Below are 18,024 nucleotides of genomic sequence, written 5' to 3' on the forward strand. Positions count from 1 at the left end.
TTACACAGTCAAGAAAATGAATAACATACTATGCAATCTTGGGCTTTGTTCTTAACTTCACTGATTTTCTCTAAAGCATGATAACATCTGCCACGGAGGGTTCTTGTAGGGACTGGAGATTATTTGCTCGCTCATAGTGGGCGCTCCATCCGTGGAAGCTTTCCTCTTTGTTGTTATTGTCTTCTTGTACCTCCCGAGGCTTTTCATAGCCACCTTCATCAGAGAGTTGTCTCTGGGACCGCTCCCTTGCCTCTCATTCCCTGCTCAATCTTCTCCCATCTAGTCTTTGTCTGAATCACTCCGTTGTCAGGATAACCAGCAACCTCTAGTTTATAAATCCAGTGCCTCCTTTATTCTGTCATCTCAGATGCGTTTGTTATAGCTGACCACTCATTTTTTCTTGAGATACCCCATTGATTTCCATGATACAATGCTCTTCTGGCTTTTCTCTGACCCCTTTTTCCTACTGTCCTTGGCTGATAATCCCATTCTAATCAGACTCTTAGTTCTATACAGTGCAGTGTTACGCCCTCCTTTTCTTTACATATTCTTGCCTTCTATTACTTCATCCACTTCCCTGCCCCCCATGGGTTTTAACAGCATCCGCAGGCCCCCAGACACGTAGGTCCTCTGTACAATCCTCTGAGCTCTAGCCTCATATATCTAATTGCCATCTTGACTCCTCCATTTGGTTACCTCATAGACATCTCAAATTAACATGCCCAAACTGCATGCTCTATTTCCCACCCCCCGGACCTAATCGCCCGGCCTTCTTCCTCGTCGTGATAAATGGCATCACCAGCCACCAATTTGTTTCAACTAGAAATTAGAGAGTCACCCTTGACTTCTTGCTTTCACTCATCCTTCCTGCCCACCCCCACTCCCTGCAAGTCCTATCTATTTCAACTAAAAGAGTATGTCTTTTTTTCTAGAGGGAGTTAATTAGGTTTATTTGTTATTTGTTTAGTAACAACGAAGGCACTGGGGATTGAACCCAGGACCCTGTGCATGTTAAACACATGCTCTACCACTGAGCTATACCCTCCCCCCACTAAAACAAAATGTCTTGAATGTGTCCCCTCGGCTCCCTCTGTCCTGCCAGCACCCTGTCCGAGCCTCCTCAAGCCACCCCTTCAACAGCGACAACTCCCTCTAACCACTCTCTGCTCTTTCCCTCAGGCCTCTCTTCAAACTGTTCTTCAGGCCATAGTGATCTTTTAAAAACTGAACTTGAATTATGTCCCTCTACTTTTAAAAAAAACTTTAAATGGCTTTCTTTGTATTTAACATAAAATTCAGACTTTCAGATAGCCTAAAGCCCTATATGGCGTGGACCCTCCCACCATTTTCCTGTTTGTTCCTTCCCCATCCTCTCATTCACTTGGATACACGAGCCCCAAATCTCCCCGGCCCTTCCTGCCTCAGGGCCTTTGTACATGCTGTTATGGCACCTTAAATATTCTTCCCCCCTGCCCTCTGAATAGTGTCTTCTTTTTGTGTTTTGGCTTCAGTTTAAACCTAACTGCCTCAGAAACATCGTGTATCTCTCTATTTACTTTAGAGTTCTGCCCGTCTTCTCTCTTTCAGGGCCTTACTTCATTTCCTTCCTTGCACATTTTATGCTTTGTAATAATTAACTTGGTTGCTTATCATCCATCTGCCCCACTAGACCATATGTTTCATGAGGGCAAGTTCTGGCTGTGAGGTGGCAGCTTGGGACATCTTTGTCGAATGAATGAATGAATGAATGAATGACAATAGTGTGTTCTAGTCTTACCCTCCGGGGCCACCCAGGAACAACAGCATCCTGCTCACACATGCTGCACCTTCAGTTCCATGAAGACCTTGTCCTTCCCTACCCCAAACAAGGCTTCTTTTCCCCCAAGGTACAATATTATTCAACTTTCGCTTTCTTACATGATTTTGATATCACTGTATAATCCTGGTTATTCATTAACAGATCCACTCAATAAAATAACAAATATCAGTCACTCTCCTATGAACAGGCCTCAGCCTTATTGTGCCAGGTTCTTCCTAACACATGCTCCGCTTCCCCCCATAAATGGGTGTTTCCTAGCTTGCAACAACCTCCTGTAGATGTTGACTGCCTAGCTCAGCTCGGCGTTGACCAGCACTCTCACATCCCTCATTTTAGAGTCCATACTGCTATTGACTCCTCCCAGGTGGGAGTTTCAAGAAGTCTAGAAGGCACCGTGGCACCTGGGAAGTAGTGGGGAGGGAGGAGCGTGTCAGTCACATGACTTTGGGTGCAAGGAACAGAAAAGCCAGCTGCTAACAGTGGGCTGAATAATAAAGATGCTTAATAGCTCATGCAACCAGAAACCAGTCTTTAGGCTTGGTTAAGAAAGTGGTTCAGTGCCGTCATCGAGTACTTAGGTCTTCTCCGTCTGCTTCCTCTGCCACCTTCTGTGCATGTCCTGTCCTTCAGTTTGCTTCCCTCCTGCTTGCAAGCTGGCGAGGGCCACTCCAGGCATCACCAAGCCCACAGATGAAATAGACACCTTTCTTTTCTTCTCATGCATCTTTTTTTTTTTTTTTTAAGATCCTAGAAGTCTTCCCTACCCTTCCATTCCCATCTTTTCACATCTCATTGGTCAGAACTGGGTCACATGCGACCCCCAAAACAACCAATGGGAATAAGAAGGACTCATCATGTTGGGACTGATTAATGAAGATTCTCTGGAGGGAAGAAGGACCAAGTCTTCTGAAGCACAGGTCTCTTTAAGCATTGAATGAACTCTGGGTCCTTTTTAGCAAGGAAGACGGGGTAGGGGCTGACAACGAGCACCTGCTGCAGGGCGGGTGGTGTCTGTGAGTACTCAGACCTACCTCTTTCTCTAATCAAAGTCTGCAGGGGCTACTCTCTCCTGAAGTGTGAAGTTTCCCTTTTCAAATTCTCAGGCACATTAAAGAGCAGTTATGTGTTTTCTTGGAGGTGAAATTTATTCTTGAAATCCTATATTTCATCAAACCTAAGAAACCATAGAACCATAGAACAAGGATCACCATTATCTTGTGAACTTCTAAGATGAAAAAGTTATTCTGAACTCATATAATGTCTGAACTGTAGTTCTGCATGGCCCAGGAGTTGGTCACACTAGCCTTCTTGCTGCTTTGAAATGACTTTCACCTCTTCTGAAGGAGTCATCAATTACTCCTGCTTTGAGTCCCATTACTGAATGTGGGGCAAATGTAACTGCTTCATTTCTTGTAGATTTCGTCTTTTTTTAGGTCTTGAAAGTGGCTGATAGTTGCTTTGTGAGAAAGTACTGAATGGCAGTTGTTCCTGTAGCAACAAATATTTGCTTCACAAATGTCAAATTTACAGCCCCTACCTTTATTCCTTTTTGTATACACAATAGCTCACGGTCTGAACGCCAAAATATAGGATACTTTTTGGAGGGCCTTTTAAAAGCCATTGAACCTCAACACCCGTGGTTGCAACAATGTATTGAACTCAGTGAAGTGATGACAACATGAACAGCTGGGACCAATTTCGCCACAGAGGCAGTGATGACGAGCTCATGATTGCCTTGAATGTTGGGGGGAAGCAGGTCTCAGAATCTATGAAATGTGGTCCATCTGAACAGCACAGTTGTCTGTGGCTTAATCAAAACTATTGATGGTTCCACATCCCTCATTAATGGCCAAGATGGTCACTGTGCAGGATAAAAAGGCAGGGAAAGGCTGGGCAGTGGGGGCCCGAGTGGTTCTAATTAGAGAGACGTGGAGCAGGGCTCTTTGCTGAGCTGGCTGTTCGACATGAGTGGTCATCACTGCACTTGTGATTTTCGCATTGCTAATTGGAGAAATGCTTGTGTCGCCTGTCACTTCCTGCATTTGTTTTCTGCTTCACTGCACCCTTCACCAACGCAGTAAGATACGGCTAGAAAGGAAGAGGTGTGGGTGTGTATGAGAGAGAAGAGAGGCTTGCCAGCCTTGAGTTTAGTGAAGAAAAACGCTCACCTTTAAAAAAAAATCGGTTCCTGTATTGATGGCATGTGAAACCAAAGAGGCAAACATGGCCCTCGGTGGGGTTCTGGGCGAGGGGCTCGTCGGCACAATCTCCTCCAGGACTTCTCTCTGAGACGAGGTTAGGCTGGGTCTGAATGCTGAAAATCATAGAAAACCAAACCAGCCCCAAGACCAGACTGCCCTGTGGAGACACATTTTTTTCCAGGGGGAAAAAAAAGGAAGGAAAAAAATGTGTGACATTTTGTCTGATGTTAAGCAAGTGAAACGCACTTTCTGGATGATTTGCTGAAGAAGATGCACTGTTTCAGCCAAGTTCTCCTCTGCCTCGAAGTTTGTAGTGTAGCATCTCAGTCCCCGGTCCACTCACCCTGCATCGTTCTTTGTTATGTGGTGCGAACCATCCTAACACATCAGCAAGGGCTTGTCAGGTTCAGAAAGGAGGGACCAGACTGCGATCTGTTCCTTACTGCGCCCTTTGCGCCCCAAGCACGGGCAGACTGTGGCTGAGGTAGTTTCTGACTCGATTTAAGTAAACCATGCCTTTCTTCTTGGTTCTCCTGTCCTCTAACATTTGCATTTTAAAATCTCACCTTTTGTCCTGATAAAGAGCAGAGGTAAAGTCCTTCTTCTTCTCCTTCTTCTCCTTCTCCTTCTCCTTCTCCTTCTCCTTCTCCTTCTCCTTCTCCTTCTCCTTCTCCTTCTCCTTCTCCTTCTCCTTCTCCTTCTTCTTCTTCTTCTTCTTCTTCTTCTTCTTCTTCTTCTTCTTCTTCTTCTTCTCAAATAGCATGTGGCATCTGACCATCCCCCATCAGTTAAGGTTTGTGCTCTGCACTCTGACAGCGCTAGGTTCAAACCCAGCTCTTTCCCTCACTAACGTGTTACCCGGGGCAAGTCCTGTAACCTCCACAAATCTAGGTTTGCTTATCTGAAAAATGAGGATAAAAATGGGAGGCATATCCCTGATTGTTGGAGGGTGGTGTGGGGTCACTCATGCACTGCCTGGCACCTGCTAAGTTTCAATAAGAGGGAGCCAGCACTGGTCTATTATGTTTGTACATTTGGGGGCTTTGAGTCATTAGTCATTACAGAGTCCATCACTGTCAACCTTTGCGTTCCCAGAGGGAGGATTCTGGTCTTCACCACCTTCTCATCTCATGAACACACTTTCTGTGGGCAACTGCATCTCTCTCCATCCTGTATCCTTAGTTTTGTATTTCTACTGTGGTCAAGCCTCTCTTCCCAGCCCCAGATTCACAGATTCACCTCCTGTTAGGACCCAGCTTGCCACTAGCACTAAAATTGAACTCCCTGCTCTCTCCCAGATGTGCTTTCCTCCAAGCTTTGTCTCTCACCTCCACCCCTGGTCACCCAATGCGGAAGCTGGGCTCACCCCAGCCCCCTACTTTCTCTCTGACTCTCTCCTCCTTACTGCTGTCCTGTGCCCCTTGATTTCTGCCATTTTATGCAACAAGCATCCCTGACCGGCTTCCTCATTTCCATTTTCCCCATCCATCCTTCACTGTGTTGCTCTTATCCATTCATAACACTGTTGAAACCTTTGGTGGCTCCACATGACCTTCAGTGTGAAATCCGAACTCCTTACTGGAGCCCTCAGAGCCTTTCCCGATTTGGTCCACCCTTCCTGCTCATCCCAGCTCTTTCCCTTTGTCTTCAAATTCCACACACTCAGCCATATAGGAGTGCCTGAAACACTCTTTCTGATTGATGGACATCTCTTGGACTTTGCGTAAACTCTGCCCTCTGTCTGAACTGTAATACCCATCATTTCTCACTGGGTTACTCATTTCATCAAGGTTGATGCTCCCAGAGAGCCTTTCCTGACTGCACTCCTTAAATCTGGATTCAGTTCCCCTCCCACTGCTCGTGGCGTGCTAGGCATTCCTTAGTCACAACCCTTACCACGCTTCTTGAATGAAGGGATTTTTTTTTTAAGCTCTGCATTATCCACCATACCTATCATTAAGTCTGGCACACAATAGGAATACAATGTGTTTCCTGAAAGAGTGACTAGCAGAAGGAAGGAAGAAATGAATCATTCTGATGGAAATAAATCAAGAAAGTAGATGGTCCTCCAAGATACGATGTCTGCATCTCAGTAACTGCCACAGGGGACTGCATCACGAGACGAGTTGCCTGTGTCCCTCGGCTATCTGTACGTGGAGGGACCCTCAGCTGCTTTCTGTGCTCTCCCGAATCAAGTGACATCGCCCACTGGGGTCAGGTGCCTGGGCCTGGATGGAAGGAACCAGCCTGCTTCCCAAGTTCTGTCCCCTTGACGATGGAGACCAAATTTAAGGGCTCACCTGGTCAGCTACTTGACCTGCGAGAACTGAAGACTTCGGAGGACTGAATCCAAGATACTGTGTGTCAGCTCTGACTCTGGTCTTTCCCGCTAGAAATTGTTCGTTTTTGTATTGGTTTTTATTGTCAGGAAGCCTTGTCATGGTTAATAACTTTCCACCATCATTTCCTGTTTCTCTGTCACAAGAAAGACATGTTGACAATGCATGAATTCATCTGTACATATGGGGTGGGGGGGCTCTTTGAAAGCGTGTGGGTTTTTATGTTTTTTAACAGATTGTTGAGACTTGTGATTCTCTGATTTACCCTCATCATATTTCAACTCTGAGTGGCTCTGATCATCTTCATTTTCAAAGCATTTATCTGCAGCGCATGGAGGGAGTTTTAATATATCCTTTACCTAGTTTCATGCATTTTGTTAGTTTTGTCTTTTGTTGCTGCAGAGAGAGAAGGAAAGCGATGGGAAGGGGGGGTGGTCCCTCCATTTATCGGGGGGGGCCTCTCTTTCCTATCAACAGCTTCCATGGCCTGTTTTTAATCATTCATTTATTATAGGTCAAAAGTTATTTTTAGATGAGAGCTAATACCTTTTGTTTCTTCAAAGGATCTTTAAAGTGCCAAGAAGGCCCAACTTAGTCCTCAAGTGGGTAAACTTTACAAGAGAGGTTAACAGATTTATCTGAGGTCATATAGCAAATGAGTGTCAGAGTCTTTGAAGAACAAACACTTAAACACTCAGACCCAGAGGTGCTGTCACTGTGAGATTTTGCTAACTGTACCCTGATGGTCTGACCCTTTAGAGTTTAGGGGACAGACTTCCTTTATCAGTCACTGTCCTCCTTTGTGACTAGACAGAGTATTTTTTTTCTCATAAGCACAGGCGTTTGGGCCTCCTTTAAAGCTGACCTCAGGATCCTTTAATTCATAAGCTCATCACTCTCAGGAACTCAACACAATGAGTGGGGCACACATTTCCTGGGACGTTTGGCAGATGTCTTTCACTAGGTGACACCAGCCTGAGGATGAATCAGAAATGATGACCTGGCCCCTTGCCGTGGGAACCCCAGCTTCTTGTAATCAGTAGTTCTTAACTTGGCTACACGTTTAAAAGAAAATTCCAGAATTTAGGCCCCAACCTTAGAGAGTTGTATTTAATTGGTTTGGGGTGAGGCTCTGACATGGTTATTTTAAAAATTTCCTTGAATGACTTTAACGTATGACCAGGGTGAAGATCAGATGCTCTTGGCTAGCTCGCTGATTCGGTGGGTGGCACTTCACCCTTAAAAGCAGGCTTTGGGAAGGGATAAATTTGGGAGTTTGAGATTTGCCAATGTTAGCCACTATATATAAAAATAGATTTAAAAAATTATTCTGTATAGCACAGGGGACTACATTCAATATCTTGTAATAACCTTTAACAAAAAAGAATATAAAAATGAATATATGTATGTATATGCATGACAGGGACATTGTGCTGTACACCAGAAATTAACACATTGTAACTGACTGTTCTTCAATTAAAAAAAAAAAAGCAGGCTTTGGAGAGCCGAGGCCAAATGGGCCAGTACCTTGTTCTGTTTTTAATTTAAGCCACATGTATGGTACTCAGCAGAGGCTGAAGAAAGAATTGCATCCTTGGGAATCACAGACTGATGATACGGCTCCCCTGTAACGAGGCCGAGACAGACGAGGTAAACTGAATCACTCGAGAGTCTTCTGAAGCACCTAGATGGGTGGAATTTGAATGGAACAAGCTGGCGTGCCTTTGGAGTGAGTAAATTATGCCTCTTGAACCTGTCAGAAGTCCTTGAAATAAAGCAGTGGATAAAAGGGACTTGTGGCTATAATTTATTTAGTCTTTCTAGAAGCCTTTGATAAAGTTCTGCGTAAGACAGGAATTGGTAAGTGGGGAGACTGCATAGCTGCCAGGGATTAAGGACTGATCAGGAGCTAGGACACCTCAGGTCAGGAACAAATAGCTGATCAGTGTAGCCCCCTTTCGTGGGGACCCGATCAATGATCTGGTCAACAAACTTTGTGATTTTTAAGATTTTTTTTAAACCAATTTAAAGCATCCTTTGACAAGGCTTCTCAAGCAAAGGGGTTAATTCCCAGCTTTCTGCCCTCCACCCCATCCAAGATAACTCGTCCAGGACAGAGCCGCAAGGTTCAGTGGCTTTTTGTCTAGCTTTAATCCCAGATCTTGGTTCACCCTCTGAAGATGTAAGATCTTCTAGAGTCTTGTAAAGATGATGAATCATGGGTTTTCTAGAGACTATTTTGAAAGGCTGGTGGGATGTGGTCACCTGCTAATCAAAGGGTGAGCAAGAACTGTAAGCAGAGGAGCTGCTTCTCCTGGCATCTCTAGGAGAGATCATGGGTTGCTCAGACAACCCAGGTCCTCTGAAGATCTTGCTTTTCTAGCATCTACTTCTGTTTCTTTTCACCTTAGCACTGTTTTATTTCTTTGGCAAATGACTCATCACCCACTCAGTCCATGGAATTTAGGTGGGAGCTGTTAATAAACAGCCTCCCCTACTCCGCCTGTCTTAGCTCCAAGGTGGGCCTGTCCCATCCACCTGGCCAACAGCATATTCCATCCCTTTGGCCCGGGGGACTTGTGTAGGGCTGGTTGCCTTGCTCAAGTTGGTCCAGTGAATTCTGACCCAGGGATTTTGCTGGAACTCTTGAGAAAGAGGCTCCCTCTGTCCATTGCGTTTGCTAATCTGGTGACTAGGGGCCACTCCGAGGAGGGTCGCTTCTTGAGACATAGAAGAAAGCAAAAACAGAAGAAAGCAAAGCCAAGAGGTGGCTCATGACACACTTCTTGACAACATCTTTGGAGTATCTGGATCTGGTCATATTTACCAGATATGCCCACTGGACTTTTCAGTTATATTAGCCAACAAATTCTCCATCCTACCTGTCTTTCCTTAAGCTTCTTAAAGCTGTGTTTGTTACTCACAGGATCCTTTCATGAGAGGTGAGTACCCTCCTACACACCTTAATGGCCCATCCCATTAAAACTAGTCTTTCCTGCCCCCTGAGGGACAGGCTCCTGGGGCAGGGCTGGTGGCGGACTCACCTGAGCAATGAGTCTGTACTGCTGAGCCGATGGGGAGGGCGTTGTCCCAGGGAAAAAGGTTTACATTTTGACAGCATTTTTCTGGAGCCAACAGTTCTTTTTTTCTGTTAACCCAACAGAGTGATTGTGAGGAACGCAGGGCAGAAGGGGACTGGGAGTGAATCGTCACTGAGCGTCTTCTACACGCTAGGTCCCGAGTGAGGTGTTTAACATGCGGTAGCTCATTCGTACACAAATTGTGTGACTATTATTATCCTTGTTTCACCGTTTGGAAAATAATATCAATGATGATAACAAATAGCTACTATTTATTGAGTGCTATATTCTGTTGTTAGCTATAATTCTACATTATTCATTGCAATCATAATAACCTTCAAGGTAGAGATTAGGAGCTATTCTGTATGGATGATGGAACCAGGAAGGTTACGTTCACCATCACGCAGCTAAAAACAGGGCAAATCAGTATCCGGACAGACCCAGGCTGGAAGCCAGCTGGATAGGAAGCAGGTCGTTGTTACAGGCTTGTGATGGGGCTGTCTGGGGACACGTTTTGGGCTGAGGAGTGTCTCTCAGCGTGGCTCACATTGGAAAGAGAGGCAAATCATAGATGATGTGCGATGCTGACCTGAGCTCCCCAGCTCAAGCCCTGGCAGAGCGACCACCAGCTCTGGCTGGGACCGCTGATCAGGTTACTGCTTAACGAGCTCTAGAGGAGTTTCCTACCCTGGACTTCGTAAAGACAACATGAAGGAGTAATTAAGAACACAAGGTAGAACACAGCTTTCATCCAGCCTATATATTATAAACTAAAACCCACCCAGACCCTAAACATCCTGGATGCTCCTTAATCTGAGCGTCTGGGGTAATTACCAGTTGGTGAATGTGGAGGTGGCCGGGATTCGGGGGTGTCTGCCGGGTGTTGTTAGTGTCCTCTCCCAGGCTGTGCTGGTCCTGGGAGTTCTGCTGATCTGTGCTGACGTCCCGAGGTGATGTGTGTCCCTCAGGGACCCATGCCAGCCCACTTCAGACGTGCTTCTTCTTTCTGAGTCAGAATCGATGTCCGAGGCACAAAGAATTCTCTGAATTTTAGAAGGCAGCCCCTTAGAGCTCAGTCTTTAAGGTTTATCAACTGCATTTCAGTTGTGCCATTTACTCCCGTTTCAACTGTTCCATGAATTAAACAAGGAGGCCATCAGACGGGCTCTAATGACTTGATGGCCTATATAAGCAAACCCATCTCTGAACCCGTAAATGTCTCCCGGTTACATATTCGAAATGCCGAAGCCCACCGATCACCAACAGCCAACCAGGCTTTAAATTCTACCCAGTGACATTACTCCCTTTGTGTTTGCACCATCCTTACCTAAGTCTCTCTCTGGCTTCTGTCTGCCAAGGGCCCCAACCACTTCATGTTTGATGCCGCCCAAATAGAATAGACTTTTGCTCAAATAAACTCTTAAAATTTTCAGTCTGCCTCAGTTTATCTTTCAGTCCACCCATGGCTGTGATGCTTGCTGTAGGCTGAGAAAGGTGATGTCCAGGCCCTCATCTCTGAAACCCTTGGATGTTACCTTGCACTGAGCAAGGGACTTTGCAGGTGTGATTAAGTTAAAGATTTTGAGAGTAAGAGATGACCCTGGATAACCCAGTGGGCCCAATGTAATTACAAAGTCTTTACAAGAGGAGGGATCAGGAGGCTCAGTCAGGAGAAGGGAATACGGTAACAGAAGTAAGAGGTTGGAGCGAATACAGGAAGGGGTGATGGACCAAGGGACGGGGCAGCAAATGGAGAACAAGGTAGAGACCCTCCTCCTGACCCTCCAGGAGCAACAGACTCTGCCGACAACTTGACGTGAGGCCATTGAGACTGATTTCGGACTTCTGACCTCTAGCACCATAAGATAACAAATTTGTGTTGACTTAAGCAACTGCACTGGTGGTAATCTGTTATAGCAGCAATGCTCCACACCAGTGCTTACATGCTGGAGGGAATTTTTTCCTTCCTCCAGCCGATGCCTTCTGCAAACATCTGCCACAGTGTTTTAGTGATGTTCCTGAAGGTGTACAGACAACTTCCCCCGAGCCACCTGGGGAGTGGCTTCCTCTGAGTTTAAGAGGAAAGAATCACTTTTGGTTTGTGTGCATCCTCAAAAATGCTCCCCTTGCTTTCAAGGCTTTGATTCTCCACTTGCTTCCTGTGTTGCACTAATAATCACCCCCCAACCCACTCCTGCCACAGCAGCTGCCAGGAAAAACTGTCCAGTTGCTCCTTCTCTGGGTTTTACCATAATAGAAGAGTTTTTGTCAGTTGACGAATACAAAGTTAACCATTTAATTTTCACATTTATATGTTGTAACTTGCAGACAGCAGTGGAAAGCCAGCTCCCACGAGGTTATCGAGGGCCTCAGCCGGACAGGAGGCTGACCTGACTTGGGGTAGGTCTTGGGAGTCACTGGAGCCAATTAAACTCCGAAGAGACTGATGACTAAGCAGGATTTTATGCATCCATAATTGGGCACACTGAATGCTGGTGCCTCGTACTGATACAATTTGGAGCCCTTTTACCTTTCGTAGAGAAGAATTATCAGAAACTTGCTTAGTAGCTATGAAGTCAGAGCAAAGGGAAGTATTAATATATCAGAGGTTTTATAGCCCAGGGAACTATATTCAATACCTTGTAAAAGCGTATAATGAAAAAATATGAAAAGAAATATATATGTGTATATGACTGAATCACTATGCTTTATACCAGAAATTAACACAACATTGTAAATCAACTATATTTCAGTAAAAAAATCAGAGTTTGGGGGCATTTAATTCAAGACAGTTGTTTTCAAAAGAAGGCACATTTTTAAACAAGGGAAGTCTAGTATGTGGGAGTTATCGAGGGAGAGCTGTTTTGCGTGCATCTGGTGCGGGGTGGTTTCCTCCCCACCTGTGGTGGCCCCGAGGGCCCTCAGACAGCACCAGGGCTCCTTCCGGGACAGGCCTGATGCGTCAGCCCTGGGCCATGGCACAATGTCCCTCCCTGTTGCCGCCAGCTTGGAATCTCTGCCATCAAGCCCGATGGGCCTGAACAAACCCCGTCAGTGATGGGGTCCCTGTGCTGCCCCTTTGGGAGCTCCAGGCCAGCCGTGCCTCCTGTGTTCCCGAGGCTGTTCTTCAACTGGGTACAATACAATTGATTAGGATTGATTTTCCTAAATTACAGTTACAGTTTGGTTTTGTTTGTTTAAAATTACATGCTGGTCCCTTTAATGGGAGTTTTGAATATTCCCAATCTTTGCAGTCACACATTTACAGGCTTTTGGTTGGTTTCCACAGACGGCTGAACTCCTGCACTGTGGGGGGGACTTACAGGTGGTGTCTCAGGGGGCAAGTTTACTCTTGAATGTTTGCTGGGTTCGACGGTCACTCCCGTGTTGTATCCACATGTGTGGTCCCGGCGCACCTTTGAGTGGGAAACCAATCCATTAGCTTAGCCAGGGTGCCTGTGAGGGGGAGGAGACTGTAAGTGTTGAAATTGGATCAGAACTACCCACAGCGTATAAACTCAGCCTCAGAGAAAGTTGCGTTGTGGTTCTGTTTGCTCTGCAGCAGTCCTAAATGCCCCTGCTTCTCACCAGTCTAGAGCAGAAAAACAAAGAAACGCAGGGAACGCTCCCAGGCAGCTCAGCTGATAATGACACTTCCATCCCCGCCTCCCCTTCCCCAGTGTGACCGCGGCTCGGCACCCATATTTCTCCCTCTCTTTCAGTCCATTGCGATTTCCGCTGCGGTCTCGTAATTGTGTTTAACCAACATCTTTGTCGAAACGACCGTTTTCCTTGCCCCCGACATCCTTCCGTGGCTGTGTGTGTATTGCAGCTTCTGGTCTGGCTGCGCTTCCTCTTCTCTCCACCGCCGCGGGCTCTGCCCTCGCCCGGCTCCGGGTTCCCGCGAGACGCCGCGGGGAGGCGCAGCCGCACGGGCCACGCCCGACACGTGCTCCTTGTCCGGCCCCCAGACACGGGAGTCACACGTCATAAGGCTCCAACTACTGTCGCGTCTCCCAGGGCACCAGTGTCGGTTCCGAGACCTCAGGGTTCCAGCCCCCTCTCCACAGAGGGCTCGCTCGCATCTTCCGCAGCTGTGCTACCCGCTTCGTCGCTTGAACTTGACCTACTGATGCTGCCCTGGGGGCGGGGGGAGGGATGAGCGCAGTGAGGGAGAGGCATCAACGCGCTAATTACACACGATGGAGACAACTTCACCCTTCAGAGTGCGGCCTCTTTCGAGGTTAAAGTCACCTCAAGTGCTTACTGAATGCTGATCACCTCCCCCTGGTTTCCAGGCCACATGAGAAAGCTGAGTCTAGTGGGTGTGGGAGGGAGAAGCCGTCGCTGTGACAAGTGTGATGGCTAGAGGTCATCTTCATTGAGCTGCTAAATGGAGTTGTGTGTGTGTTTTTCTTTTTAATGTGGATGGGTCACTGTTTTCATGGCTGTCCTTATTTCATCTTTCTTCTAACTGGCTTGGCTTATTGGCACCACCGGGTGTTGAGGACTGAAAATTATCGCGAGTAATTTTTCTTTTCTTTCAAATGGAAAGCCTCCCCTACTTCTTCCTCTAGCTTGGCTGTCGAAAGTACTTAGTGTAACCTGACTGGCGGTAGGTGAGCGACTGAATTAGATTTACTTGCGCCTTCTTGGCATGTGTTTCTCAAAACCTTAGCCTATAATACCTAGCAGCCGCTGATACACCCATGACTCACAATCTTCAGAGAAAAAAAGATGGAACACAATTTTTAAAAAGTGAAGTGAAAAGTGCATTCACAATGAAGAACAATTGCTTTGTCTTAGCGAGAGACTCATGGTAAGTCGACCATCCTTCACTGACGTATCCATATCTGTAGACAGATCCCTAGAATGTATCAGTGGTGAAGAGTTTGAGCCACATATGAGTTTCCCTATAGTCCACTGCTTTTTAGTTTGTATTTCTCCTAAATTTGAAAATCCTTATTCATAATTATGTGTTGGGTAGTGGAGGGTCATGAAGGGTGGCTCTGTCGGATGGTTCTGGGTATCTGACTAGGACAGGGACCCCCACATTACAGAGCACTTTCTCAGCGCCCTCATGTCGATCAGCCCCCTTGTCAACTAGCATGTCCTTCTGTGGAGATAGAGACTTTCAACCAGGGAGATGCTGGTGAACGGATTCCTTATTTATGATTTAGTTTTGTTTGTAAGTTTTTTTTATAATCTTTTGTAACATTTAGATACAGCTTTTCAATATGCCATATATTTCTCTCTCCAAAGAGAAAAGAAATTGTTTTTGGAAAATAGCTATTTCCAGGGATAGATTCGTCTGCACCACTGTTTATTTCTTAAACATCCAGATGTCTCATTTCTGATATTAAAAATATGGCATTTCAGCTCTGAAGTGATAGGTTCAGGTTGTTCAAGACATTGAATATGTGACTGTGACATGTAACTTTAGCAATATGATTGAAATGATTAGTTATTGAAATGGTCTCTGCTAGAATCCAGCGTCAAAGTTAAAAAAATTTTTATCATCCATTTTAAAAAAACCATATGAACCCCTTTCCCCTTGACATTCAGAGTATTTTGGAGTACAGAGGACTCACCACCACATGCACCCATGTGGTAGCTACAATTTGATTTGATATGCAACTTTTTTTCTTGTTAAATCAAGATTATGGCTTAAAATACCATCTATATGCCAATGATTCTCATGAAGAGAAAATTCCAGGTCTACCTGCTGGGCCCAGAGAAGGATGGGAGGTGCAGCAAGGCTCAACCAGTGGGACTAGCCAAGTAGGACCCAGCCTGGATTAACAGACACCACCCGCCAACAATGAATCATGACACACAAGCTATATAAATGCTTACTGTTGTGTTGCTGAGATTTTGTAGCATTAGCAGCATTAGCTGACCAAAATACCTTATTTCTCTCATTACCTCCCTAGAGCCTATTTTCAACACAGTAGATGGAACGATCCTCTTAGAAACCAGATTTTGTCAGTTATTTGTTGCCCCCTGCAGTTGGTTCTCATTTCCCTAAAAGTCAAACAAAAACCTTTATTTTCATATATAATGTGAAAATATAATTTCATATAATATGAACTACCTCCTTGCCCTACTAATTTCATCTCTATCTTCCACAACCTTTCTCCTTGCTAGCTTTGCTCTAGCCACACTCACTTCCTTGCAGTCCTTGATCATTTGAGACAAGACTAGAATTTTCTCCCTGCAGGTATCTCCATGGTTCGCTCCCTCACCTTTGTCAAGTCTTTGCTCAAATGCCATCTTCTCATTGAAGCTACTCTGATTATCCTATTTAAAAATCCCAACTTCCATCCTACTCCACCCTATATTTCCAACCTCCTTCTATTTTCCCTTCATATAGTGTTATCCCATGGTAATCTGCCAGATATTCACTGTTAGAGTCTACCTTTCTCTGCTGGAATGTAAACGTTCGGAGGGGAGGAAACTTTGTTTTGTTTACTCAGTATTCTAAGCACCTGGAACAGTGCCTGACATAGTGGAGATACTCATTAAGTATTTGTGGAATAAATAAGGGTCAAGAGGTATATTGATGATCACCAAGGTTCTCTCTGAAGAATGTGGTGAGTGGGTGGACTTTTTCATTTGCCGGCAAAAGCCTCCTAGACCACCTAACAACATTTTGTCAGTCTGATCCGAACACGCCTTTCCTGGTCTACCTCTTCAGGCACAAAACAATTGTTTTCGAAAGGGACAGTGTTTTCTGTAGCAAGGGCTTTTAGTAACAAAGAGAACAAAAACTTACAGGGCATTTTTACTTCATTTATTTCACATAAGCCGAGAGCTGATTTATATTCTATTCGTTGGTGCTGTTGTCCAACTGAAGACAAATATCCACTAGCAAACACAAGACCACAAAGGCTTTTCACCTTGCAAATTGTGTCTGAAAGTTCACTCTTGTCTTCCTTCTAAGCATAAGATTTGTAATGAAACTGGTTTAACAGACATTTTGGCAAAAGTAGAGTTTGATCCTTCTTTCTTTCTTTATTTTTTTTTTGCTGTTAGGCATACAACTTTTAATGATGTTTCTCTGCCTTATGACTCTTCTTCAACTTTGGGCCAAATTTGTTAATTTTGTCCTGGAAGGTATTATTTTGTACTTGTTCTAGCAAAACAGAAGAATCTTACCACAGAAGGTAAAAGAAGTTTCCCTCCTTGCTCTGAAGTGAAGGTAAAGCTTTACGCTCTCTGACACGTCTCCTAACAAATGATGTCCTGCAAGGGAGGGGTGACCTGATGATCGCCGAGTTTCAGCTGTGCGTCCTCTGGCTGCTTATGAAGCAGTCATCCTTGTGGCTTCACCTGCCTGCCCAGACACCAGCACCCCAGATCGAAGCTCTCCCTCGAGTCTTGTTTGTATCAACATGTATAACATTTTGAATCATAGTATTTACGTTATTATTTCTATCCCACTTTTGTGCTTCAATGAACTACTTCTGAGTCTAGATCCATTTTTAGGACTGTGGTGACACCATACCAGCCACAAAAGTGTGTATATGACAAATGCAGCCATTTTGCCCAAATAAGGAGAAAATGTATTCATCAAGATAAGCTCTGCTCTCTTACTGAAGATCAGATATCTGAAGGATTAGCTAACTGAGGAGCAGCTGGGACAAACTCAACATTCTTATCCTTACCAGCCATGGACAAACTTTAAAAATAGAAGGATTTTTGTAAAAGTCACAGTTAATACTGCATTTCATCTGAGCACCCTGGCTGTGAACCACATGGCTCTGTCACTTTATTTCTGAAACTGCCAAACTGCTTGCAGATCCCTTGACAGATAAGGACCACCTGTTAACCCAGTCTCAAGTCTGAGAAACACTGCTCTGGCCCCCGGTGACGCCAAGTGTGGTCCAGGGACCAGCAGATCAGCGTCACCCTGGAGCTGGCTGGAAATGCAGAACCTCAGGTCCCGTCTGAGACCTTCGGAATCTGAATCTGCATTTTAACAAAGTTCTCAGGGCATTCGCATGCAGTTAAAATTTGAGAAGTGATGCTCCGGACACCCCTTCCTAAGACAGGCGTCAGGAGGGCGTATTTACTCTCCTAACAAGGAGCAGCAGGTGCACAAGCCCCTGAGGATGGCCGTCCACGCCACCCGCATGGGCAGCCGAGGAGGGGCAGAATTGGCCACCCGAGGAGTTGCCACACCGGCATGTGGATTCTTTCACGATGAAGACATCTGGGGCCCAGCAGACTCCTAAGGAGCTTTGTACCTCCCACTTCACTGCCTAAAAGAATTTAGACAGGGGGCCTGGACCAGGAAGACGGCTATTACCAGAGAGAACGTTTATAGCCGAAGGACTTATTTACACGGCGTGGCAAACATTTGTTCCCAAACATCTTTTCTTCCCTGCTTCTCGTGAACTGCCTTCCTCCTCTTTGAAGCCCCAGGCCCCCGTCCCCTTCTCCTTAGCTCGGGCTGGTATGTAAGCCTCAGTTACCTGACTGCCGGGGAGTCTCGTCATTTTATGGGGCTCCCAAACGCACAACATTTGTTTTTTTCCTTGACTCTGTCCATGTCAACTTAATGATTAGACCAGGCACAGAAC

The 18,024-nt window shown here is 45.5% G+C and overlaps 3 long non-coding RNA genes and 1 other non-coding gene across 4 annotated transcripts; 1 reads left to right on the plus strand and 3 right to left on the minus strand.

Annotated features, from left to right (window-relative positions):
- Positions 1 to 973: 973 nt before the first annotated feature.
- TRNAV-AAC (transfer RNA valine (anticodon AAC)) lies at positions 974 to 1,045 on the minus strand. Its single transcript has one exon. It is a non-coding gene; the product is annotated as a tRNA-Val (tRNA).
- Positions 1,046 to 7,883: 6,838 nt separating this feature from the next.
- On the minus strand, positions 7,884 to 10,604 carry LOC140690913 (uncharacterized). Its single transcript, XR_012066399.1, has 3 exons — positions 10,274 to 10,604; positions 9,404 to 9,507; positions 7,884 to 8,043 (listed from the first exon to the last, which is right to left on the minus strand). It is a non-coding gene; the product is annotated as an uncharacterized lncRNA (long non-coding RNA).
- A 1,596-nt stretch (positions 10,605 to 12,200) lies between these two features.
- On the minus strand, positions 12,201 to 13,395 carry LOC140691030 (uncharacterized). The gene is made up of 2 exons (XR_012066579.1): positions 12,947 to 13,395; positions 12,201 to 12,855 (listed from the first exon to the last, which is right to left on the minus strand). It is a non-coding gene; the product is annotated as an uncharacterized lncRNA (long non-coding RNA).
- A 205-nt stretch (positions 13,396 to 13,600) lies between these two features.
- LOC140691195 (uncharacterized) lies at positions 13,601 to 17,983 on the plus strand. Its single transcript, XR_012066838.1, has 2 exons — positions 13,601 to 14,258; positions 16,475 to 17,983. It is a non-coding gene; the product is annotated as an uncharacterized lncRNA (long non-coding RNA).
- Positions 17,984 to 18,024: the final 41 nt, after the last annotated feature.

The sequence above is a fragment of the Vicugna pacos genome, chromosome 1 (genome assembly GCF_048564905.1).
Source record: "Vicugna pacos chromosome 1, VicPac4, whole genome shotgun sequence".
Classification (NCBI taxonomy): Eukaryota; Metazoa; Chordata; class Mammalia; order Artiodactyla; family Camelidae; genus Vicugna; species Vicugna pacos.